The sequence below is a fragment of the Pelophylax lessonae genome, assembly GCF_965119305.1.
Source record: "Pelophylax lessonae genome assembly, chromosome: 1".
NCBI lineage: Eukaryota > Metazoa > Chordata > Amphibia > Anura > Ranidae > Pelophylax > Pelophylax lessonae.
Genome location: NC_138768.1, coordinates 793,325,198 through 793,351,996, shown reverse-complemented (window position 1 = coordinate 793,351,996; position 26,799 = coordinate 793,325,198).

The window sequence follows — 26,799 nt, the reverse complement described above, 5'->3', positions numbered from 1 at the left end:
TTTACTGGCAGACAGAAAAAATACTGACGGTTGGCAACACTGGTAACAAGGCATCTTAAAGTGTTACTAAACCCACAACAGTAAAATCAGTCTGTATATGCAGTAAAGCATACTTGTTATACTCGCTGTGGAACCTAGGGGAATATTTCTTTGCATTGTCTATAAAGGCTGTTTGATCCTGTCTTCTCTGATCCTCCTCTTCTTTCTGCAAAAAACAACAACTGATATTTACAGAGTCAGGGGACAGGCTGCACATGCTCAGTTTGATGTGTCTTGCTAGAGAGTTTTTTTTTTTTTTTGCTTGAGAGAGTGCATGTAATCAGCACAGGGCCAATCAGCACTGTCCAGACAGAGGGTCAGGGGAGAATGAACATTTCTCCTACAAGCTTTACTAGGAACTGATTCAAGTCACAAGACTGCTAATAACTGCTGATGAGAAAAGTTATTTATCTATATTTACTAAAATGATTGCATTTCCATGTTCTGTGTAGTGTGGAAGACCATGGGATATATAGTGAATGCAGACTCCTGGGTTTAGTAACACTTTAAATGTATTTGTATAAACAAAATGCAAGGGAAAGCAAGAGGACCATTTATTTTTTGGTGGACAACCAGATGAACATGCCTACTTTCTGTTTAGTTGGAGAGATCCAATACTTTCCAGGTATGATAGATCATTTAACTCACTTGCATGCCTTTTATGTGACAGGGCTGGTGCTTAACGAGTTGCTAGTGTTATGGCCTGTACACACGATCCGAAAATCGAACGAAAAATACTGATTTCCAAGAGATTGTTCGATAATCGCATCATTGGTACAGAGCTTTTGAGAGCTGATCATGACAGTTCATCCTATATTATCCGATTGGACAAGCATGAACATCTTTCTCCTACGATACCAGGTCGTACGTTTTTTGTTTAATCAGTACAGTTGTCGTCCAAAAAGACAACACAAATACATTAAATCACTTTCAATTTTTTATTCTGTCAAAGGAGAATTTTCATAACTTTGGTAACCTCTCCATTTTCGATATGCAACTAGCATGCGAAAAAACGGAAAATTCCTATCATACTTACCGTAATTTTCCTTTCCTGATAGTCTCCATGGCAGCCTACGTGTGGGTTAACCCCGCCTCCACTCCAAGGGTATAGGACCCCCCTCCCATAAATTTCAGCTCTCAGGTACAGCAGGTGTTCCATATCTTAGCCGAATCCAAGACGAGAGGGTGGGTACTCCGGCTGCCATGGAGACTATCAGGAAAGGAAAATTACGGTAAGTATGATAGGAATTTTCCGTTTTCCTGTCTGTCTCCATGGCAGCCTACGTGTGGGAAATAACTAGCTCACTCCACACGGGTGGGAATGCTTTAGCAAAGAAAATTTTAATTCATGCTATTTGCAGACAAAACAGTCAAACCAAAATTAACTGAGGACAGAGAAGCAGGCTCTACACAATAGTGGGTCATAAAAGTATTGACTGATGACCACGAAGCCGCTCTGCAAATCACATCTGGAGCCACGTGCCGCGAAGCCGCCCAGGAAGTAGAGATACTCCTTGTAGAGTGCGCCGTCACCGCCTCCGGAGGAGCCAGCCCCTCAGCTCTATAGGCCTGTTGGATAGCTGCCACTATCCATGAAGCGATAGTCCTAGATGAAGCAGGTTTACCTCTGTTCTTTCCCCAGAACAGGACAAAGAGGTTGTCAGACTGCCTGAATGGTGCAGTTGCTTGAAGATAGGCTTTTAAGGATTCTCCTACATCCAACGGATGAGGATTGGACTCATTAGATGAACGGAAAGTAGGCAGGACAATCTCCTGATTCTGCTGAAACACTGAGGTGACTTTCGGATTTGAATTCAGCCTGGGTATCAGTACTACCCGATCCGGAAAAAAAGTCAAGAATGGTTCTTTACATCCGAGAGAACTTAATTCAGAGACCCTTTTAGCCGAAGTAATGGCTACCAGGAAGACAGTTCGGATGGTCAGGTCCTTGATAGAAGAAGAGGAATCTATGCCCGATTTGGAGAGGGCATTTAGGACAAGAGGTAGATCCCATTTCGGGAACCTAGGTCTTCTCTGAGGATTGAGCCTGATTGCTCCTTTGAAAAATTGTTGGATTAGTGGGTGTTGGGCCCACATGACCCCGGAGAAGGCCGATAAGGCCGAAACTTGAACTCTAAGAGTTGCCACTGAAAGGGGCATATCCAGACCAGCCTGAAGAAAACTTAGTATTTCTTGAATCCCAGGGACTGAGGAAGACATACCTTCAGGATATGCAGACTCCATGAATCTTGCCCAGATTCTACAGTATACTTTATTAGTACTTGGTCGTCTAGCATTCATCAAGGTGGAAATGGCTGTAGATGGGCAGCCGAGCGATTCCAACCTTTCCCTCTCAAGAACCAGACCGTCAACCGGAGAATTGCAGGACAGGGGTGCACTGATGTTCCCTGAAGAAGCAAGTCTGGTCTGAGGGGAAGAGGGACCGGGTCCCGGTAGCTCAGTTGTAGGAGTAGCGGAAACCATGGCCTGTTCGGCCAGAAAGGCGCCACCATCACTATCTCCACACCTTCCGCTTGAAGTCTTTGCAGGAATTTGAGAATGATGGGTACTGGAGGGAAGGCATAAGCCCTGCTGAACTCCCACCTGTCGGTTAGTGCATCTGTCCCGTAAGCTTGAGGACACTTGCCCCTCGTGACATACTTCTCCAACTTGTGGTTGCAAGGGGAGGCGAACAGATCGACTTCGGGAGATACTCCCAACGACAGAATCCATTTGAACGACTCCACATGGAGCGACCATTCGTTGTGGTTCAACTGGACCCTGGACAGAAAATCCGCTTGAACATTCTGTGAACCTGGGATGTAAACTGCCGAGATGTTTACTAGGTGAGTCTGGGCCCAGGACATGATCGGGTCTAATTCTCGTAGCAGAGAGAGACTCCGTGTCCCACCTTGTCTCTTCACATAAGACACTGCCGTGGTGTTGTCCATCCGAATCATTACAGATTTCCCCTCTAGCAGGTGTTGGAAAGATCGAAGACCCTGGTAGGCTGCTCGGAGTTCCAGTATATTGGAGACTGGAGTGTGTCTCTGAAAAGACCATCTCCCCTGTGTCATCTCTGTCAGACAATGAGCCCCCCAACCTGAGTTGCTGGCGTCTGTTGTGATTATAGTCCATGAGACTGGAACCAGAGAATGACAGTTGAGCAGATTCCTGCGTTGCAGCCACCAAAGAAGACTGTATCTCATGCTGGAGGAGATATGAATGTACTGATCTTTCTCTTCTGTGTTCCATTGTTGTAGGAACCCTTTTTGGAAGGGCCTCATATGCCAGAGAGCCCATTTGACCATTGGAGCCGTGGACACCATGGTGCCAATGATTTTGAGGCACTGAGAGGCTTTCAGCCGAGGAGAGGAAAGAGCCGGAAGGATTCTCTCCCTCACTACCGGTATCTTCTCTAATGGGAGAGAGATTGAATTCTCGACGGTGTCGAATTGCGCCCCAAGATAGACTAGGCGCTGAGTAGGCTCCAGCTGACTCTTTTGTAGGTTTAGCAGCCAGCCAAACTCTTTGAGGGTCGATATGACCTGATCTCTGTGTGCCAATAACTGATCCTTTTCTTGAGACAGAAGCAGAAGATCGTCTAAGTAATGATGTAGACGTATACCTTTCAATCTTATGAAGGCTACCACTGCTAGAAGAACTTTGGTGAATACTCTGGGTGAGGTAGACAGGCCGAAGGGTAGGCAAATGAATTGCAGATGCTGATTCCGAACACAGAAGCGAAGATATTTGTGGAAGTCGGTTGCCACAGGTACATGAAAATACGCATCCTTTAAATCTATTGAGGCGAGCCAATCTCCCGGCAGTACTGCCCTTTGAATAGTTGAGAGTGTTTCCATCTTGAATTTTTCGTGCTTTATGAACTTGTTCAGGTATGTGAGATCTATAACAGGTCTCCAGGCCCCGTTCTTCTTCTGGACTAAGAAGAGGGGTGAGTAAACCCCTTGAAATTTTTCTTGTTCCGGAACCGGAGCTACCGCTCCTTGAGCCACCAAGGCGTCTACATAGGCGAGCAAGACTTCTCTTCTCTCTTCTAGACAGGGTAAATGAGTTGAGATGAATCTTGGAACTGGATCTGCCAGAAATGACCATCTGTGGCCTGTAGAGACCGTCCTGACGGTCCAAAAGTCCGTGATTGAGGCCGCCCAGACATGCTGAAAATGGAGAAGACGTGCCCCCACCTGACATGCCTGGACGGGCCCAATCTCAAAAAGATTTAGTGGAATCTTGTCCAGCAGGCGCTGGATTTTTTGATGACCTCCGAGTAGAGGATTGACCACCTCTCCAGTTTCTTCGGAAATCTCTATTAGGCTTGTAAGAGCGTGCATCTCTTGATCTCTCCGTGTATTGCCTCCTAGGTTGAGGCTTCTTCTGACCAAATAGTCGTCTGTCTTGCGGGAGGAAACCTGACTTTCCGCCAGTAGCCTTGGCAATGGCGCTGTCTAGTTTGTTTCCAAAAAGGGAAGTACCCTCAAAAGGGATCTTACACCATGCCTGTTTAGAAGCTGGATCTGCAATCCACGGGCGAAGCCACAAGGCCCTCTTTGCTGTTACTGAGGATAGCATCGATCTGGACAGAAGACGCAGAACATCAATAGATGCTTCTCCTAAAAACACTGAAGCCAGCTTGAGTTCGTGAATAGGGGAACTTTCTACGGCTTCTTCCGAGAGACTTCCAAGTTTGGATTCTATATCGGAAACCCAGACTTCCATGGCTTTAGACATTGTTGCTAATGCCATCACAGGTTTGCAGGCCGCGCCGGCCGTCACAAAGATCCTCTTTAGGTCCAGATCTATCTTCCTATCCAAAGGGTCTTTGAAAGAGACCGCGTCATCTAGTGGCAAAGTGACATGCTTTGCTAATCTTGTAACTGCCGCATCCACAAGAGGAGCAGATTCCAGACGGGCGACATCTTCAGGTTTAAAGGGATATAATTTCCCAAGTTTGGAGGATAAGGAAGACTTACTATCCCCTTTACTCCATTCTTCAGTAATCACCTCTTGTAATTCAGAGAGGGAAGGGAAGTTGATACGCTCCTTACCAAGGTGCTTGAAGAACTTCCGCTGCTTTTTCTGAGGAGACACAGGATCCTCCCATCTGAGAGCTTCTTTAATGGCTCTGATCAGGGGTGAAACTAGGGCGAACTCAAAGCCGCCTACAGCCCCTTCTTCTTCCGAATCACTGTCAGATGACTTTGCAGAAGTAATACTCGGTTGAGAGGGGCCTTGATCTTCCTGCACTTCCCCTGGAGAACTGGATGTGGTGGGACCAAGTGGTGGGACTGTACCCCATTCTTTCAGGGACTGTTGTACTATTCTCTTCACTAGAGATTCCAATCTTTGATCCTTTTGCCCCCTCTCACCGGCTGCATGAGCAAAACATGGCTCACATAGGGACTTGTCCTCCGGGACATGCGCCCCACAACCCCAACAGGCTCTCTGGTGTGTGCGGTGACTCTGGTATCGTGTATGGTGTCTGGGGGAGGAATTGGAGCGTCTCCCTTGTTGCCTACTCCCTGATGGAGATTCACGGCGTTTAGATCTGGAGGATGAACTCCCACGAGGTCTGACAGGGTCTCTTTCTTGTGGTAAATCAGGCCTGGGAGAGCTGATGGAAAAAAGAGAAAATCGGGGAGACACTGGATTTAGCCATGACCTAGGGACCAGCAAGCCCTCCCCGCCCCCCCCTCTGAAAAATGCCAGCACCCACCTGTTGTGAGAGGGCTGGCCACAGGAGGGCGGTGACGCAGGATCCATACTTCAGGCCAAACAACCAGACTGATAAAGAAAGGTAATACATATCAGACACCATGTCAGTGATACATTGTGAGGTGACAACCCTCCGCCCCCCCCCCCCCCTCTGCAGTCAAGTCTCCATTGCACATACCTGTAGCAAGGAATCCAGAGACACTGGGAAGCTGCCGCAACGCCCACAGTACATTCCCAAAGTACAGGGGAATCGTCAGCTGTTTAAATCTCCCGCCGGAATGACGTCAGCGGTGATGCGGCCGCGATCGCTAATGCGCATGTGCGAACCAAGCCTCGACTTCGCTCGCGGCGCACTGCGCATGCGCGGGACCACGAAGCGTCTACCGATTGGACGCTAGAAGCAGAGGAGGAAGAGGAAGGGTTTGTTGGAACGCAGGAAGGGTTTGCTGGAACGCAGGAAGCGTTCCAGCGCCATTGGGCCAAACAAACAAATTGTACAGTGATAGAAAAAGAGACAAACAAAGTGTACATAAATAACAAATACCGCTGCCATGAAGGGAAGCAATGCGAATCTTCAGACCCATGTCAGAGAATGCCAATCAAGCTTCAGTCAACCGCAGAGAGCAGGGGATTTTAAATGTCACTCACCCGCCCGTGGCTGGGCTCTGGACATGCAGACACCATCCAAAGTATCCTAAGGTAAGCTGGACGTAGTAAGACATCAGAAGTGTAGGTCCTTGGAGGAGGACAAAAAATGAACACCTGCTGTACCTGAGAGCTGAAATTTATGGGAGGGGGGTCCTATACCCTTGGAGTGGAGGCGGGGTTAACCCACACGTAGGCTGCCATGGAGACAGACAGGAAAAAAATGATTTTGAGATTGTTTGTATGGGCCATTGCAGACATTCTGGGCCAAGTGATCTTTTGGCAGCAGCAAATAGTCATGTTGTAGTCTTTTGACTAATTACTAATAGCTACCCACAGAAAAGTTAAAGGCTAGGGATGAGTACATTGGTTTTCGAAAATTTTTGAAAATCTTTTTTTTTTAAATACATTTTTATTGAGAGATTAACATGGTTTACAGGTATAAAAAAAACTCCAAACTTTAATTTTTTTTTTTCACAATCTTTCCAGTGAACCTGCTGAACTCTATGAAGGGTGAATCTTGTCATTCAATTCTGGCCATTCAAAGGGCTAATCAGAAAGTTATTGTCAAGCAATGGCATGAGAAATCGGGCACCGCAATGACAAACAAACAAAAGGTTTCCCAGCACAGCATTGCCCTTCTATGTGCACCTTGCTGCAAAGGCCAGTTATAGGTTGGAGTGGTTGCCACTTTTTTTGTACAGTGGGCACTGCAATGGGGCACATGTACCAATGCTTACATAAATAACATTTGTTTTTTTCTTTGTTTTTTTTTGTTTTTTGCATCTTTACTTCCAAAAATTGTCAGTTTCTCCCAACATCCCCAACACACACTGGCAATGTGGCTGCTGTGAGTCTACAATTTAATTAAAATAGGTAGTTTCTTTATCCATTCCTTTAAATTGTTGGATCTTTTGACTCAGCTTACCTGGAGTAAAGGGTATGCACAGCATTTTAAGTTGTTTCTTATTTCTGGTGGTAAGCCTGCTAACTTTTTGGCCAAAAGTTTGTAATCTGCGAACTTCACAAATTCTAGGAATTCTCTGTGAACCCATGGTGCCAGTGAACCTGTACCTCATTCCTATTTGTACCTTGGGTTATCTATGTGGGCATTTTGGTGAGTATGGTCCTACTGTGCCTATGTGGCATTTTGACATGAATTGGGGAATATTATGGGTCTGTTTATGTCCATGTTTATTTTTACCTCTTGGTAGTCAACTTAACTTTTGGGATGTTGTGCTTGCATATATGGGCACATAACCATAAGTGTTTAAACTTGTTTTTCTATGTATTATTATGGCTTTATATTTTTCCTACAGATTAAATATTCCTCTTAAACTAAACTCCTGAAGAAGCCAACACTCTGCGAAACATGTAGAGTGTGAGATCGGAGTCAGGGTATTAGAGGTCCCTCATGACTGGGTGGACACTTTAGTCAATATCCAATCTGTATTAGAAGAATTATGCTTTGTTTTATCTGAACTGTCTTTTTGCCTTTAAGTGGACAATAACTTCCTTTTCCCTTTCCCCTTTTGTGTCTCAATCCAATTTCCCACTTCATTCCTATTAGTGACCAAGAATTCTCTCTTGATCCCTCTCCCATAGCCTGAAATATCCATGCTTTGGAAAAACACGCATGCACATCTTTGGGAAAATCTTTTACAAGAAGAAACTGTTTGTGGGGTGGTTGCCCTAAGCACATGACTGTGCATTGATGCCTTTGAATCACTTAAGTGGTACAGTATATCACAGAGAGAATATATTTTGCTTTCTTGTCTTAGATATCTGGCTCAATAGCAAATTATAGGAAGGCGCCTGGCTCTTTTTAAAGATATATCTGAACCTGCTGCCCTTTTAATTGTGAAAACAATATAAAATATGGGACGTAGATGAAAAAGGCGCTGGTGATCTTTTATATTTACTGGAATAAAACTTGTTCAGGGTAGCACGTGTATTAAATATGTATTAAAAGTGCTTATTAGTGAATAAATTATTATAATTAAAGATAATAGATATATTTTAAAGTGCACAACTCAAAATTAAAAAATATTTCTGTTGCTTATTGGTAAATAAATATATAAATAGTTATATATAAATAAATAGATAAATAAATATATTGTACATGCAACAAGCAAATCAATTATATAAATATATAATATTCCGTGCAGCAAGCAAATAAAAGTGCTTAATAGTGCGTGCATAAAAAACTCATCAAATATAAACGGATATATTCGTGCTCTCCAGTGAGAAATAATTATATAGCAAGTGTCTCTGCAATTCGTGCAAAAATATGCTCCTTAAAGTGCTTCAGGTGGTGGGGTGTGACACACGTGGCCTCTTACCAGCTTCCAATGAGTCACAATGACTCCCAACGCCTGTGATCCCTTTAATTGGGTGGATCAGACCTCTCCTCGATATCTTTTGGGATGGATATCTGCTCCTACATTAGGCATGTATGGACCATATAGTCCGCATAAAGATAAACAAAAAAAGCCTCCAATAGTGAAATATTGTATGCTTTATTTGAAAATTACTAAAAAGGTATACAGTTGGTCCCTTACTATTAGTTGTGCCGTCCTGGCACTGGGCAATTCGGCAGTACACAAAATCTTTCAGTAGTGGGGAATCGTATCCGAGGATCTGCAGCTTCCTCTTAGTTTTCCTCTCACTGTGCTGTGTGCGGCGGTCGGCGAGCGTCCCTGCCTCTGCTACGAATGCCTGTGTGTTTTGCTTCCGGGTTTGTCAGTAACCACAATGCATTTCGCATCTGTGCGTCATCAGGCGGTGCACTTTAAAATATATCTATTATCTTTAATTATAATAATTTATTCACTAATAAGCACTTTTAATACATATTTAATACACGTGCTACCCTGAACAAGTTTTATTCCAGTAAATATAAAAGATCACCAGCGCCTTTTTCATCTACGTCCCATATTAGATATCTGGCTACTTTGCCTAAGATAAAGAAAGCTGCATCACCTTAAGGCTCGTACACACTTGACGAGAATCGGACGAAATATCCTCTGATTTTTCTCTCTCATGCTCAGCGGTCATAACTGTTTTTAGTTGACAGTGCATAATGTTCATGAAATTTCTCTTCCAATTTTTTCTTTTTTGGGATGTTTGTTCCTAGACTTCCGGGTCGCCAGCAACTTCAGATCATGCGCGGTCTTTCGTATCTGATTTTTCGCCGACGTACTGCATACACATTAAATGAAAATTGGTTGTGCTGGGAACAGACAATAAAAATTTTAGTGTTTGTCCCTCCGGTTTTTTTTAGTTGAAAATGTACACACTAGCCGAAAATCGTACGATTTTACCTCGGACAGGGATTTTCGGCAGATTTTCTACTAGTGTGTACCCCACTTTAGCCTTGCACCACGGTGTCTCCCATATCAGGATTTTCAAAAATACCGCTGGATCACAATTACTAAAATATTTGCTATTTTCTGAATGTCAAAAAGAAAACTTTATGGTGTTTTTTGCTCTCACATGTGATGCTATAATATAGGACAACTTTATATCTGTTTGCTTAGTGTTTCACACTAAACAAAAAATTTACAAATAAAGAAAAGAACAATTTTTATTTAAATTTACTTTATTTAATTGCGAACACTCGTAATATAAATCATAACAAAATGATAATCAAATGATAACCAATTTTTTTTAATCATATAAACAAAAAACAAAGCACAATACGTTCTAAGAATTGACTTCTATTTAATGAAATTTACCTTCACTATTAACAGGAAACACCTAATGCATGCGGGTGTGTAGAACTTGGAAAAACTGGATAAACAGAAAATTTACTTAAATTGAGATTAACAGTTTTATTAGTTCCAAGTGCCTGATGTCACAGTTCCCGTTACTTAGCTGTCATTGGCTTGTTTCCATTTCATCACTGTGTGGTCCTAAAATATATGAAAACCACTTGAACGCACGTCGCAGTTTAAAGCTGAACACTAGGCAGATATGAAAGGCACACATTAATGCAGCTCTGTATTCATTACATCATTCGATGCAGTTTTTAAATGCAAACATTGTAAATACCTGAATTTGACCTGTATCTGTCTCTTACAGCACCCTGTACAGCAGAGTTCAGACTTTGGGAGTGAGAAGAAGCACAACGAGCCAGTCAGGTGTGCTGAAGTACTCATACAGTATGCAAACAAGGAACGTGCTGGTAGGAGGAGAGAAAAGAGTGACAAAGAAATGAGCTTATCATTCTTCTACTATTGAACATAATTATACCTTTCTATTGGTCAATGACACCACATAACTCTACACTGAATGCAGAATAGCACAGCCATAATGGTCAGGTATATAAGAATGTATCTGTGCTTTAAAATAAACAATGCAATGGAAAACCATTAAGAAGCACTACCAATGCCTGCCATTTCCTTTGGTTTAATGTGAACCTGTGATGAGAGTTAAGGGATATATCCTTCTTGTCCAAATAATTCACAGGTTTTAATACGTCCTGAGATTCTGATCACAGGTTTTAAATTTGCACTAAGTTCACTTACTTCATACCTGCTCTGGGTCACTAACTCAGAAGGCACTGATAGCATTAGATCACAACCATGTAACTAGCATTTTCAGAAAAAAGTCAGCATTGCCTCTTATTCTAATTTGACCTTCTTTTCCCATACAAGGAAATGTATTCAGACCTGATTTGAACTGGTGCTGATTTTATTGGTTATAAATGTGGGAAATATTACATAAATACATAAATTATTTTAATTAAATGAATAAAATAAATACATGAATAAATATACAGGATCTCCATTGGGAATAGATGCAATAATGTTCTTTTAAAAAAACTTCTAAAAGTTCCTGTTTGATGTTCATAAAACAGAATCTGTTCTGGTTCTTTATGAAATGAAAACTCATGAAATTAATTTTTATGGCTGTGTACTAGAGGGTTGAAGCAATGGCTTCTTTGGATCAGAATTACTGATTTGCAAAGTTTGTAAAACTTTGGTGAAACAGCATCCCAGTTTTACTTTGGTGTCTTTTGTTGTGTATATATGGGCTGTAATTTAGTTTAATTTAGTGTTCTTTGTATTCGTGTTTCTTTCATATATAGTACATTTGATAATTTGTGTACTATTGCTAAACATTTTTATTTTTATTTTTTTCACTATTTATTTTCTTTTGGTTAAAAAAAAACCCTAAAAATAATGAAGCCTAAGAAGGGCATTTTTTGCATGACAGCAGGTCTAAAATAGATTAAAAAAAAACAAGCTTCCATAACCCTCTGGGGCCATATGCATTGCACCCTTAAAAACAGAACACCTTAACATCACCTTCCTCGCTGTAATCTTTTGATCTCTGGGAAATTAAATCTCTCAATTTTACATATCCCTAATGGCCATAGGATTTCTCTTCTGATAGTGAAAGCCGAGGAGATATCGGTTCACCTTTAATCAAACTGGAACCCTCCACTGTGTTGCGAGATTTCATAGCTTGTAAAAAGTAGCACTCACACAATCAGTTACATTCGTTCCTCCTCTCAATAAGAGGTTAAGAAACATTGCACACAGATATTCCAATAAATCTGAAAATCTTTATGAGAGCGTCTACAAATTGTGTTATTACCCCCAAAGGTAAAGCTAAATCACCATATACTCTTTAAAGCATAATGTGGACCTTTGCACCAGGGGCATAATTGGGTTATTGATTGCCACCCATACATTTTACAGATACTCCACTGGCAAGATTTTCCCACAATCTGTTTCTCCATTCCCTAATTTCAGGGTCTTAACAAACTCCCATTAAACTGGATTCCTTCCATAATATGGAGGAATGTGACACCAGTGTATTGCCTGGACTTGGTCGCAGCAACTGAGAACTGTAAACTCTGGTTGGGATTGAGGTCCCCAAAACAAAATTAACAAATAATAATAATAATTATTATGATTATTCTGTATTTAGATAGCACTAACATTTTATGCAAAACTTTAAAAAAGAAAGGGAGATAGTACAGTTACAATACAATTAAAGACAAGAGGATTAGGAGTGAGCTAACCAGTAACTATGAGTGTTTATAATCTAAAAGGGAGGGGCAAAAGACAGAAAAGGTAGTGACTGTGGCTAGATGAGTTGATGGGGAAGGTAATAGTTTAGGTTTTAGGTAGATATGAAGTAGGCTTTCCTGAAGAGTTATCGAGGATTACCCAAAGGTAGACAGACTAGGAATTAGCTGCAAATATTGGAGTAAGGAGTTTCTGAAGATGGTAGATGCTCTGGAGAAGAAGCAAAGAAGATGGTTTGGGTAATATTTTGAGATGGGGTTGGTGGTGCCGTTTGGGGTAGAGTTCTGGATGGTTGTGTATGTTCTTGCTAATATTTAGAATTTTTTACATTGGTGCATCGGAAGCCAGTGGAGTGATTGTCAGAGACAAATTGTGGACACTGGACAGTTGGTAAAGTGGATGAGTATGGCAACAGTATTCAAGATAGACTGAAGGGGGATATCCTGTGTAGAGAGTAGGCCAACAAAAAGGGAGTTGCCATGGTCAAGGCGAGAGGTAATAGGGGAATGAAGAAGTCTAATGGTAGTGTCATTGGTTAAAAAGGGGCATACTTTAGATATGTACAAATAGAAACTGGGATGTAATTCAGTTTGCCAGCAAGCAACAAAAACTAAAGTCTTAGTTTTGGATGTGAATTGCGTTATATAATGACAATCATAACGCTTATCACAATAATTCTAAGAAAATTAGAAACAAGGACTTTGTGTTTTAAGTCAGTAAAAAATTCTCATTTGCGATGGTGGGGAGCGATCAAAACACACAAAATGTTATTTCCTATTACTGAAAGGATACTCATTTTATGTATTGGTAACATCCTGATTTCTAGATAATTAAAGAATCAGAGTGGCTGTGTTCTCGTGTTAGTTAAAAATCATGTTCTTCTGGTTTTAAGGTAAAATGGTGCAATCAATTAAGTACATGATAATTTCCACAAGAGATATAAAGAGATACAATCAGCATTTTGAGAGACAGAACATCACTGTCACTAAACATGATAATTACTAATAATTATGTGAAAATGCTTTGTGCCTTTGAAGTCCGGGACCCCCACCGTTTATAGCATTTTAACATTGTTACGTGCCAGGACTGTAAAATACAAGAGTCTCTAGCTAAATACTTCAAGCTATTTAATTTAGAGATGTCAGGCTCCACCAAGTCGGGAGTGTTTTGAAATGGATCTTTTATGCTAATTATTATGAGCCTGTATTTGTATGGGAAGCATCCCTTTTAAAGGATTTAATCCCTCCAAGGAAAGTTACAGAAAAATGGCTAACACTGAAATATAACTCTTAGATACAAATAATATATTAATACTAGTCATGTATGTGCAGATTTTACTTAAAATGTATGTAAAGCCAAAACTTTTTCGCCCTACATTTTGTATTGAGTAGTGTTATAGTAGAAGTAGTGACATTGTCAACATACCGTTTGTTTCAACAAAAAAGAAAAACTTTCATAGGACTTTATGTGCATTTATTGTCTTTATTTATGTTATTTTTCTGTAAAAGTCTAATTTGTGTAGACATCCCAAAACTCTGAGCCTGCTGCTGTGATGTTAGCAGTCCCAGCAGGCTCAGAGCTGTCAATCAAGTGCTATGACATGTATTCTGTTTCATCACTTCTTGACTATAAGTTATTCTGCTTTGCATTTAACCTTCAATACTGTTGGATTACTATGTTCCAAACATACTTATATCTTACACCTTTCAGTGGGTTGTCAACTCCTGCCATACCTCTGATGAAGGGGCTCTTCAGCCCAGAAATGCGTTGGGTGTTTGGTGTCAACCTATTGCATCATATGGTGCTATTCTTGGTCTTTCCATGTCTTTTTGTGTGTATTACATTGTACATGCTGCTATACTATTTTTGTATAACTGTTTTTATAAATTTGTATTAATAAATATTGCTTTTATTTAAATATTATCTACTATTACTTTGCTGCTAGTAAAGTCCCACCCATAGGGGATTTTCCGTATTTTTCATATCCTAGGGACGTGGCACCTCTATGTGCTTCACGCTCACTATATTCCATTAATTCAAGTGCTACTCCATAGTTTTCCCCTTCCCTCCTCTTCCAGGAGCTATATAAAATATTATGTAGGGGGTGGGAGGGGAAGGGAAGGTAAGAGGAGCTGGACCAGCATAGACAGTCATTAGACTACATAAGGTGTAATCCTGGACTCTGACCTGTTCTTTCAGCTGCAAATCCAATCACTGTCCAAATCTTGTACACTTGACCTCTGTAACATCTCTAAAATATGCCCCTTCATAACCATTGAAACCACCAAGCTACTCATTCACTCCCTTGATATCTCTCGCCCTGACTATTGCAACTCCATTCTCATAGGCCTACCTCTGCAAATGCTACCCCCCCCCCCTCCTTCAGTCTATCATAGGTGTCTGCCAATCCCTCCGCTGGCTTCTGGTCAGCCAATGAATAAAACTCAAAATATTACAACAACATACAAAGCCATGTACAACTCTGCCCTGAGCTACATCACCAAATTTGCTTCAATATACCATCCAAACCTTCCTCCCTCCTTTCAAGACCTTCTGCTCTCTAGCTCCCTAGTTTTCTCCTGCCACATTTATCTCCAGGACTTCTCCAGAGCCTCTCTGTCCGGCTATCTCTTACTCTGTCCACCTTTAGATGATTCCTGAAAACTCATCTCTTAGGGAAGTCTATCCAGCCTTCTCCTATCTACTAAACTTTTGTTACGTCCATCAGCTCGTCCCTAAGGCCCCTTTCACACTATGTGTCCGTCGGACGGACTCCGTTTTTCTCAGCGGGGGATCGATCCGCCGATCCTCTGCTGAGCAGGAGGATGACAGCTGTGTCAGTGCTGTGTGTGCGGAGACACAGCTGTCAGTTCCCCATGCATCTCTGTGGGGGAAATCGGATGGGAATGGACAGTCGGTCCGTTCTCATCCGATCCCATCAGATCCGCTGGACGGATGGAAAATAGGGTTTCCATCCGTCCAGATTTGACAGATCGGATTGGATCGGATGTCAGCGGACATGTCTCCGCTGACATCCGATGCCCCATAGAGATGCATGGGGGGACCGTTCAGATCCGCCAAAAAAAAAGACAAGCGGATCTGAATCTCGGCTGGTTCAGCATGGACCAGCTGAAGTTCGAGCCATGTATGGGCAGGCTGAATGTACCCAAGTTGACCGTTCGATCAACATGGATACAACCAGTCTGTTATAGCCGCTAGCAGTAATCACTATGTTCTCTGGCCTAGAGAGCTCCCAACACCCCCCGTGAGGAGCGCACAATGGCTTCATGGGAGGGATTCCCCTGTCAACACTCACTGTGTTGATGGGGCAATCAAGCAATTTTCTTTCCTGCAACTCGTGACTGCAGAAAAGAAAACCACTCCGTCTATGGCCAGCTTAAGTTCTCATGTGCAGGGGTCTCCTAACCCTCTTCTGTTATATTTCATTGTAACTGTACTACCTTCCTTATAATGTAAAACGCTGCACAAACTGTTAACATGATAAAAATCCTGTATAATAATAAAAAATATTAATATATAAAAATAATAATTAAACACCCCTAGCAGAGAAGAGGGTTATTGACTTTCCTGAAGTGGACAAATACCATAGCAAAGCACTTTCAACTGACTTCTGTACAACTAGCCTGTTGAAAGCATGTATGGCCTGCCTCAAACTGGCCATAGATGGCTCGAAATTTGTCCAGCTCAGCAAGGAAACTTCCTGCTGTCAGAATACAATAACTCAGTGGGACGGATTCCCCCACCAACCCTGACTGCATTGGTGGGGGAATCGAGTAATTTTCTTTCCTTCAACTCGTGATTAAAGGAAAGCAAATTGCATAATGTATGACCTGCCCTACACTTCTACCTTGTGCCCATTACAAACTAAAGCTGATCATACACTAGCAGAATTTCATTCAAAATGTTTCATTTTATGAATGTTCATTCAATTTTAGAATTGTGGTCAAATTGGTATCTTTTATTGACTGCAGTGAGGAGAAAATTAGAAGGAGCAAAAATAAAACATCTTTTTTGAAGGAATGGTAAATGCAAACAAAATTAATTTGACATTCGTCAAGTCATCAAATTCACAGTACTGATATCTTGTGTATGAATGTTTGTATGAACATTCATTCCTCAGGCTCTGACTTCCACCCAGTGTAGCTGTCTGAGAGTGAGGCTGGCCATACATGGATCCGTTTTTCCCCATTAGCCAGCGGGCTTATGGGAAAAAAACTGAACAGATTCCCCTATCCACACAAGCTAGGTGGAAGGCGGAATCCTCCCCACTGTGTTAATGTGTGGATCAACTTCTCTGGAGTGGAAACAGATAGATGGATTGAAATTCGGTTGGTCCCTGCTGAAAATCTCAGAATTATGTGTTCCAGAAGCACTGTGAAAAGCTTGCCGAATAACCCTGCAAGGAATTATGTAGAATCCTAATTTAATGTAGAACTTCAGTGAAAAACCAATGTTCCACTTTTCCTCCCCCCCCCCTTTTACTATTAGAACCTAATTTTTTTGGGGAGTGAGTACCTAGTTTTGACAGGTACCCGCTCCCCACTTCTGCTGGAATCGCCTATGTGACTCCACCAAAAGTTCGCTCCCCTCCCTGCCTGCAACCTTCTTGGACACATCACAGATCCCAGAAGGCTGCAGGACCATTCACACAGCACATCGCCGCCCGTGCATGTCACAGCTGACTTCCTACACTCAGCATGGTGCCTCTGGGGATCCGAAGACTTATGAAGAAACGGCCCAGGTGAGTACAGCAATGGGTCCCTGGGCAGGTATGTGTCTGATTATTTAAAGTCAGCAGCTACAGCTTTGCCATTTTTTATTTACCTTTTTTTTCGTCCACCCCCACCCCTTCGCCTTTATGAGAAGACGTTTCACTCTACCCCAACATCACGAATCCCAGGAGGCATTCATTTCCCCATTTACGGAATGCTGAAAATAAACAGTGGCAGATCTCGCATATGCACAGACAGAGATCTGGCATTGTGTCCATTTAAATATTGTTCTATGAATGGAGGAAAGTAACGACTCTTGGATAGGAGATGTCAGTTTTCCAGGAGGTTTTATTATCCTCCATTGCTAGAACAATACATAAATGCGCAAGGCTCCAGATCTCTGTCTGCGCATGTGCGAGATCTGGCACTTAAGGGACCCGGTGCCATAACAAAGAAGATCCAGCCGACTCGCTGAGATGTTAAAAGGAGGATGGCAGCACGGGACAGGACCTGGAATAGAGGACCACCGGTGCAAGAGAAGAGGACAATGGTAGATCTGCTGGGCTTTAAGTATAATATTCTGGTATAAGAAAGCACCAAAGGTAAGTGAGGAAAAATACTGAAATTTGCATAAGAAGGGTGAAGTTCCTCCTAAAAGTGATATTAAATCCTCTGTTTGTTAAGTACTTTAGGCAGCTGATGTTAATCACTTACTGAGTAGGCAGCTTCTTTATCTTTTAATCCTTGGCTATGTTCCAATTTAAGTTGGTGCCATGACACTGCCCCAGGCTTCCTGTTTCAGGATGGCTCTTTTCTCTTGCAGCATCCTATGAAGCCACCTTTGCATACAAGGACTAGAGTTGTATCTCCCTATGCTGTGTGCATCTATAGAAATACACAGCCCTGTAGCCTAGGATGGTAGGACACTCCCCTGCTCCTCCCACCTTCCCCATCCAAACTAACAGACTGACTGCAATGTCCACTTTGGTTCTAAAGTCTAAGACTGAATTCACATTGACTTGCAATAAATGCAGGGAAAATGGATCTACATTTCCATCCATTTTATGCACATTTTAACACTTGACTTGCGTTGATCTGCGGTTTAGCATCCTTGTAAAATGGCAGTTATCGCATAGACACATAAAAAACAATTGTTTTTTATGTGTCCTGTTCACACTACAACACTGCATTGTGTTAAAATGCATATGTGTTGCATTTTATTGCAATGCAACACAACGCAGGTCAATGCAGTGTTGTAGTGTGAACGGGGCACATAAAAAGGCAAAATGTGTTTTTTTATGTGTCTATGCATTGACCTGCACTTTACAAGTGTGCTAAAACGCAGATCAGAGCTAGTTAACAAGCGTAAATGTACATTCATTTTCCCTTCATTTTATCGCAAGTCAGTGTGAATTCAGCCCCGTCTGTTTTTTATACCTTACTGCATTACCTGCATTGAGGTAAAAAGCCCTTCACTAACTGTTCTATCCCCCATCCCTAAACACTTAACAGACCCCTCTCACTGATCCCGCATCCTGATCCCAACTGTCCTGACTGCAGTATCACTCCCATCTTCTCTTGGTCTCACAGGAGACACTGACAGCACTGAAAACAAACCTTTTAATAGGATAACTAATCTTTGCTCAACTGTACTTTAGCAACTGTGATACACCAATGACCACTAGAGGGAGCACATACAAATCCATATTTTATTTAATACAATAGTCGAAATATGGAACAGCAAGTGCATAGAATGTGGTGATCATGCCAAAATGTACTTTCCGGCAAATTTACAATGACACCTACTATATTGTGCACTTGCTAAATATTCCCCTTTAATGTCCCTTTAATGATGCTATATTTGTATATCTATACAGCATTATTGTGTAGTTATATAGAACCAGGGACCACTGTGGTCACAAAGGTTAAATGGCGGTGGTACATGGCACCTCTTGTGTTGAAGCATGGGTCTGCTCTGTTGTTTCTTTATTTTTACCCAAAGAGGATCAATTAACCTTTTTAAAGTGCAAATTGCCTTTTGTCTAATAGTAGTATGCTGTAAAAATAGTTTCATTTGAGCTTTTGTAGTTTTTATATCTGACCAAGTGGCAGTAGATAAACATATGTCCTCACAAACCATTTATACACATATGAAGGCTAAAGATACTCATGGTGTGTGGGTTTTGAAGGTTTGGAAGCCAATTGCATTTACCCTCGGAGATGAATCACCCAAGGTGCTTTATGCATACATCCAAATCACAGCTCAATGCAGGTGGAGACAAGCAGATGGCGAGGCTGGTCTACTAAAGGAGTTACGAATAATTAGGATTTATTTCATCTGTACATATTTAGGTATTCAAGCAGAAATGGGAACAGGGGATTGCCCTGTAGTTAAAAAACTTTGGAAGGAAATATTCCATATGTTTTCTACATTGTTTGTAGAGCCCATCCCTCCTGACCCCTTCGTAGCACTTCTGAATTTAAGACCAGCTAACCTCACCCAATCCCCCTTTAAACTCCTTCTGCGTATCACTACGGCTGCGAAACCGATCATCGCCAAAGCCTGGAAATCCCCAACGCTGATAATGGCTGAAGTCAAACATAGAGTTAACCAAGCTATGATCCATGACAAAATAGAAGCCATCACTCGTGACAAAAATTGCAACTTTGAGAAAATTTGGCGCCCTTGGGTCACACACTATTTACCTTCCAACTTTGATGAATCCTTATTGATGCCTTGGTGACATATTTTTACATTTGAGCTACTTGTATGTATATTAAAAACTTGAGGTCCCACATTACCCAAGGGATTATCTTTAACCTTATTCCTATACTTTTTCTTTATTTATTTTCCTATTCTCCTTACTGTTCTTGATTCTCTTTTTCCCTTCTTTTACTCTTCTCATGTGGTTCAGGTAGCAACATTTATACCTATGCTTTCTATACTTGTAACATTATATTGTTGTGCTTTTATAAGCTTCACATCTTAGTCGGTTATGATATACTAGATTTTGATCCTTTCTAGATATTTTCAAGGACAAATTTTCTTATTTGCAATACCTATTTTTAAACTACACCGTATTCATTATATTACGTTGTATCTGTAATTATATTTATACCTGTACTTTATGATGTTACTTTCTTATTGTTGCATCTAAACCTCCTTGTATAACATGTTAAAACTCAATAAAACAAATTTAACAAGAAAAAAATTAATAAATAAAGAAATGGGAACTGGTACCTGTTGAAACTAGGTACCTGCTCCCTAAAAAAAAACATTGTTTACATTGGTGGCAGAGGAGAAGGGAGGAGGATCAGCAGAACTTTTAATTTTGATTTTAGTGAAGATCCATTTAAAATAGCAAAAGTAGCAAAATGTCATAATATAATTATATATATAATAACCAATAATGGCATAGAAAAAAATCATGCTAAATTTAACTAATGTAAATTATTTCTGGTGACCTGAAAACATTTACTTTAAAAAAAAAAGAGTAAATTATAAATAAACAAATTAAAATATCACATGATCCATACTGCATAAATTGACATAAATATCTAAATAGTTTAAAAAGATATCAAAGTAGAATTCCATTTAAAACATTCAAAATACTTACCTAAATTTGTGGACACATGACATGTCAGGAACTGAGTTTTCTATCTTCTTCACTGAAGGGAAGAGAAGAGTTCTTCTTTGGTTGACCACATCACTGCTTGGGTGTCATAGACACTGTATTCTGCCTGTCCAGCGGTGGCATTCTTTCAGGGCCCAGAATACTGCAATGACACAACGATGTTGCAGAGGTCACCAATTGGCGTGGGAACAGACTATAGTGGAACGGACAAAAAAAAAAAAAAATGCACATTTTTGGGAAGGTAAAAAAAAAGTGCATTTATTTTTTTTGTTGCAGAAACCTGTAAATCATTGAACCAGCAACCAGCAGATCTGCTGATGCCATACAGGACTCTTACAGACCTGTCAGTGTATCTGCTTGTTCGTACCTCATATGGGCAAGCTGATACACTCAGAGAGAAAGATTTAATAAACTACCACAGTGCTAACAGCGCCATGCTAGTTCATTGAGAGGCATTATTTTTACATACATTTTGTCAGCTAGCGGGGGGGGGGGGGGTCCCCGCTAGCAGAGCAGGGGTGAATATGGGTATAGCATGTATAATGTTATGAAAGGTGAACTTATCCTTTAAGCTGGTCATAGATAGAGTGATCTTCTTTCCTGCAAATTGCTTGATTCCCCCATCAACACATGCAGTGCTGATGGGGGAATCTCTCCAATGCAGCCATTGTGTTTTACCAGCAGGGGAGGATGAGGGAGATCGTGCCGGCTGGAAGAACACACACACATGAAAAATTTGACAGGCTGGTTGTACCCAAGTTGATCGATTTTTTTGGGTACATTCAACCTGCCCATACAGTACATGGTTAGAATCAGTCCCTGCTGAACCGGCTGAGATTTGAACCATCTATGGCTGGCTTTAGTATTTAGTATATAGGCCCGTGCAGAGACCTTTGGAAGGGCAGGTGCTCAAAGTATAAAAGGGGCACATGTAACAGGGCTTTAAATAGGGTAGGTGCGGGGGGGTGATCAGTGGCTGCAGACATGGTGCGGGGGTGATCAGTGGCTGCGGACATGGTAGAGGGGGTAGACAGAGGCTGTGGAGTGCTCCGGGGGCTGGCCTTACCTGCTGATGTGACAATGAGGCGCTGTTGCTGCCCTGAGACCGAGTGCCTCACTTTCAAAAATGGTGCCAGGTGGTGCCATTAAATCACTGCACATGTGCTCGCTCTGTTGAGTGTGTATGAGCTTTCCCGAGCCTGGCAGGCTTCGGGAATGGCGCATGTGCAGTTGCACTGTTGGCCCACAGCCATACTGTTTATGGGTGCCGCTGCCTGTAACGGACGTTTACGGGCGGAAGGTTGGCAACACTGACGCGGCCCCAGGGCAGGCTGCCTACCGGAATATCTCCCACTATCCTGGTAGGCCAGTCTGGCCCTGTTCACAAAAGGGCTTTTAATTGCAAAAAAAGGAGAGGAAATTTTGCCTTGACAAAAGGGCACTTTGGGCATCAAGGGGCAAAGGGGCAGGTGCTCAAGCACCCTAAAACCCCCCCTACACGTGCCTGGAAAGCGTCCAAATATTTGTACAAAATTTGTCTAATGTTTTATACACAGATAAAAGGGATCATTTTTATCATGAGCAAATATTTACAGGCCCCCATCTCGTTGCTAGTTTGCTACATTTGTCATCCTTGACTTATCTGTTAAAGGCAATTATAAGAAATAATGAGAGTGTAATGTGCTCAGCAAAGTGCTTAGTAGCTGCCCTTGTAAAGGGGGGTGGGAGAGTGTGCACGCCCGCATTCTTGGTCACAGTGTAAATTAGATTGGTGTGAATCAATATAAGATAATACATTAATTGTACTATGCTCTCCTACTCTCCACTCTTCTTGCCTCTGTGTTTACCGTGATTAAAGTATTTGCTGGGCAGACACACTGATTTGGCTGATTTAAACTCCTTTGGTATGGAAAGCCCACAGCTAGTTGGCCTCCAACAATCCCTCCTCGGCTGAAGTTGTCACAGCAACACCTTGAGCACTTGAAAGGCATTTGCTTCAATAATCCTTGCCTGTGATCTTTGACAGGCTTATAATTAAGCAACAGTTTGTTAATGCTGACATCAACATTCTGAAATCCTAGAAGTGTTATTAGTCTGCTGTGCCCAGGAGTCCAGAAGGCTGTTGAGGTGTCTAGATGTGGCCGGCTGTGCATGCACACTTTAGCCAGCGAACTGTTCCTATGAATATTTGTTGTATACATATGCATATCTGTGCCGGGTGAACAAAAATACAGTAAATATTGGAAAACCATCCAAATCAACCAGGCTATACCCATCGGTGTTGCCAACCTACCGGATTACAATTTACTGACACGACGCTCAAAATTTACTGACACAGCCAAGTTTTTACTGGCATTTCCAAAAGTTACAAAATTACAGTTTGAAGTGCAAATTTCAGTATTTAGGCTACAAACAAGTATAATATACAATTAGCAATGTGATTTAGGGTAGATATTAAAGTGATTGTAAAATCCCATTTTTTTTTCAATAAAAATAACAAATATGTTATTCTTGCCTCCTCTGTGCAGTTGGTTTTGCACAGAGCAGCCTGGATCCTCCTCTTCTCAGGTCCCTCCTCTGTGTTCCTGGTCCCTCCCTCCCTTTGAGTGCCCCCACAGCAAGCAGCTTGCAATGGGGGCACCCAAGCCAAATCACAGCTCTGTGTATCCATTCACTGTTGTTCGGCCCTGCCCCCTCTCTCTCCTTATTGGCTAGCTGACTTTGATTGCCAGCAGCAGGAGCCAATGGCACCGCTGCTGTGTCTTAGCCAATGAGGAGGGGAGTACTGGACAGCTGAGACAGTTGTGGACATCGCTGGATTGAGATGGGGCTCAGGTAAGCATCAGGGGGGCTGAGGGAGGCTGCTGCACACAGAAGTTTTTTTTTATCTTAATGCATAGAATGCATTTAGATAAAAACCCTTCTGACTTTACAACCACTTTAAGGCAAAAAACACATTTCTTATTTTATTTTTTCGATATAGTAAGTAGCTCAGGGACAGGACTCAGGAGGCCAAGAAGTTAGAATGGGAAGCACACGCATGTTATTGACTCTTACAGGTATTGGCTCTTACAGGGACACTGACAGCAGTGTGCAACAGCATAGATGATGATGACACCTCACTGACACAGCACGTCCCCTCCTGAGTTACAGTGACAGTCTCTCTCCACGTCAGGTGGTCCCTTCAGTTCACACCAGTCCAAACAGCACTGATAGTCCCGCTCCTAGCTTGCCTTGCTCTGGTCCCGCAGACCTGCACATGAGGCTTGCGCCACACTGATCGGTTCCCTTGCATCATGACATCACACAACACATTTAGGCACCACCTCTGCCAGACCTGCCCCCCCACCGGCATCACCCAGTACACTGTAGCAGGCACTCGGATGGCTCCAGCCTGGAATTGCACAGTTCCAAGCCCAGTATTCCAGCCATATTTTTTTACTGGCAACCTTTTTTTGTCACTGGCAGGAGAAAAGTGCCAGTTTTTTACTGACAGTTGGCAACACTGATACCCATACGGCCAATGCTGGGATGCTCAGTTTACAGTAAGCCCATATTATAGCTTAGTTACAAAAAATAGCCAGTACATTGCCACGTACCTCAAAAATTTGTTAAGGTCAAAAGACAAAAGTGGGCACACAAAAATAAAGAAGGCACAGAAATGGTGTGGATACTTTGGGGGCAACAAAGGCTTAACAACATAGTTCTGGAGTTATGGAACTCTAGTTCTAAATTCAGAAAAGAAGAGCGATAATTCCATAGCTAATTCTGATACGTTCAACAAATTTATAAAGTTCCGATTTGCGGTATCGCAATATGTTATGGCTGCAAGAAATTCATTAGGAAATATCTGAAGCAGGAAACTGGAGATTGATTTTTATCTCGGAGCAAATTGTGTAGCATGTCTAGCAACTCTGGCTGTGACAAATTAGTGCACATGGTTATGGCTGGTACATTAATCTCTTGCTCGATATTTGTTGTGTGGACATAGTTAGTCACACTTAGTCAGGTTGAAAAAGACACAAGTCCATCTAGCTCAACCAATAAAAAGCAAAAAAGAAAACACAACCATACAATCCCCTATACACAATCCTACCCGCATTTGATCCAGAGGAAGGCCAAAAGCTACAGCAAAGCATGATCTAATCTACTACAGCAGGGGAAAAAATTCCTTCCTGATCCCCCGAGAGGTAATCAAATATTCCCAAACGTACCTATAAATACTTGTACCCAGATATATTATGTACACCTAGGAAAGGATCCAGGCCTTTTTTATAGCAATCTACTGAGCTGGCCAGAACCATCTCTGGAGGGAGTCTATTCCACATTTTCACAGCTCTTACTGTGAAGAAATCTTTCCATATTTGGAGACATAATCTCTTTTAGTCTAGATGTAAAGAGTGCTCCCTTGTCCTCTGTGATGACCCTAAAGTAAATAACTCAACTCACTATAAACCAATAAATCAAGTTCACTATACAGTATGGACCCCTCATGAATTTATACATGGTGATCATATCCCCCCTTAATCTCCTCTTCTCAAGAAAGAATAAATTCAGTTCCTCTAATCTTTTCCATGCCTCTGTTAATACAAGAAAGGACTTTGCTTGCTTTGGAAACTGCAGATTAGCATTACATGCTATTATTAACCACTTTAAGACCGGAAGATTTGACCCATTTCCTGACCAGGCCCTATTTTGCGATTTGGCACTGCGTTAATTTAACAGACAATTGTGCAGTCGTGCGATGCTGTACCCAAAAAAATTTGATGTCCTTTTTTTCCCCACAAATAGAGCTTTCTTTTGGTGGTATTTCATCACCTGTGCCATTTTTAATCTTTGCGCTATAAACAAAAAAAGAGCGACAATTTTGGAAAAAAAAAAACAATATTTTTTACATTCTGCTATATAACATTCCCAAAAAAAAAATGTAAAAATAACATTTTTTTTTACATTTTTGGCCAATTTGTTTTCTGCTACATATTGCTGGTAAAAAAAAATCGCAATAAGCATATTTTGATTGGTTTGCGCAAAAGTTATCGCGTTTACTAACTACGGGAAAGATTTTTGTAATTTTTATTGTTTTTTTTTTTTACTAGTAATGGCAGCGATCTGCAATTTTTTGCGGGACTGCGACATTGCGGCGGACAGATCGGACCCCTAACTGACATTTTTGACACTTTTGGGGGGACCAGTGACATTACTACAGTAATCAGTGCTATAAATATGCACTGTTACTGTAATAATGACACTGGCAGGGAAGGGGTTAACCCTACGGGTGATCAAAGGGTTAAATGTATGCCTCATGCTTACTGACGGTTGGGGGGGGGGGGGTTCTGTGACATCGACAGAGATCGCAGGTTCAGCTATGCTGAATCCTGTGATCTCCTCCTGTCTGTCACTGAGAAGATCCACCTGCTTTGCTTATATAAGCAGGCGGGTCTTCTCACACTTTCCCCGACGATCGGGGAAGGGAGGCAGCGATCGCTGCCTCTTCTCCTCCAGCCCGACTCCCGCTTTGTCTAAACACAGCGGGATAGAGCCTCCCTGCACCGCCGAGACCAATAGGAGTCCTGCGACGTAGGTCTATGATGCTGGACCCAGGGGAGCCACTGTGCCGCAGTAGGATTACTGTCAGCAGTCGGCAAGTGGTTAAGCTTGTGATCTACCAAAACACCCAGATCCTTCTTCACCATTGATTCCCCCAGTTGTACTCCTCCTAGTATGTATGATGCATGCATATTCATAGCCCCCATGTGCATAACTTTACATTTATCAACAATAAACCTCATTTGCCACATAGCTGCCCAATGAAATAGTGCATTGAGGTCAGCTTGTATGTTGGAGACATCCTGTAAGGAAGTTATTCCATTGCAAAGCGTGGTGTCATCTGCAAAGACTGAAATGCTACTTTTAATCCCAGACCCTATATCATTTATAAAGATATTAAAAAGTAATAAAGATATTAAAAAGTAT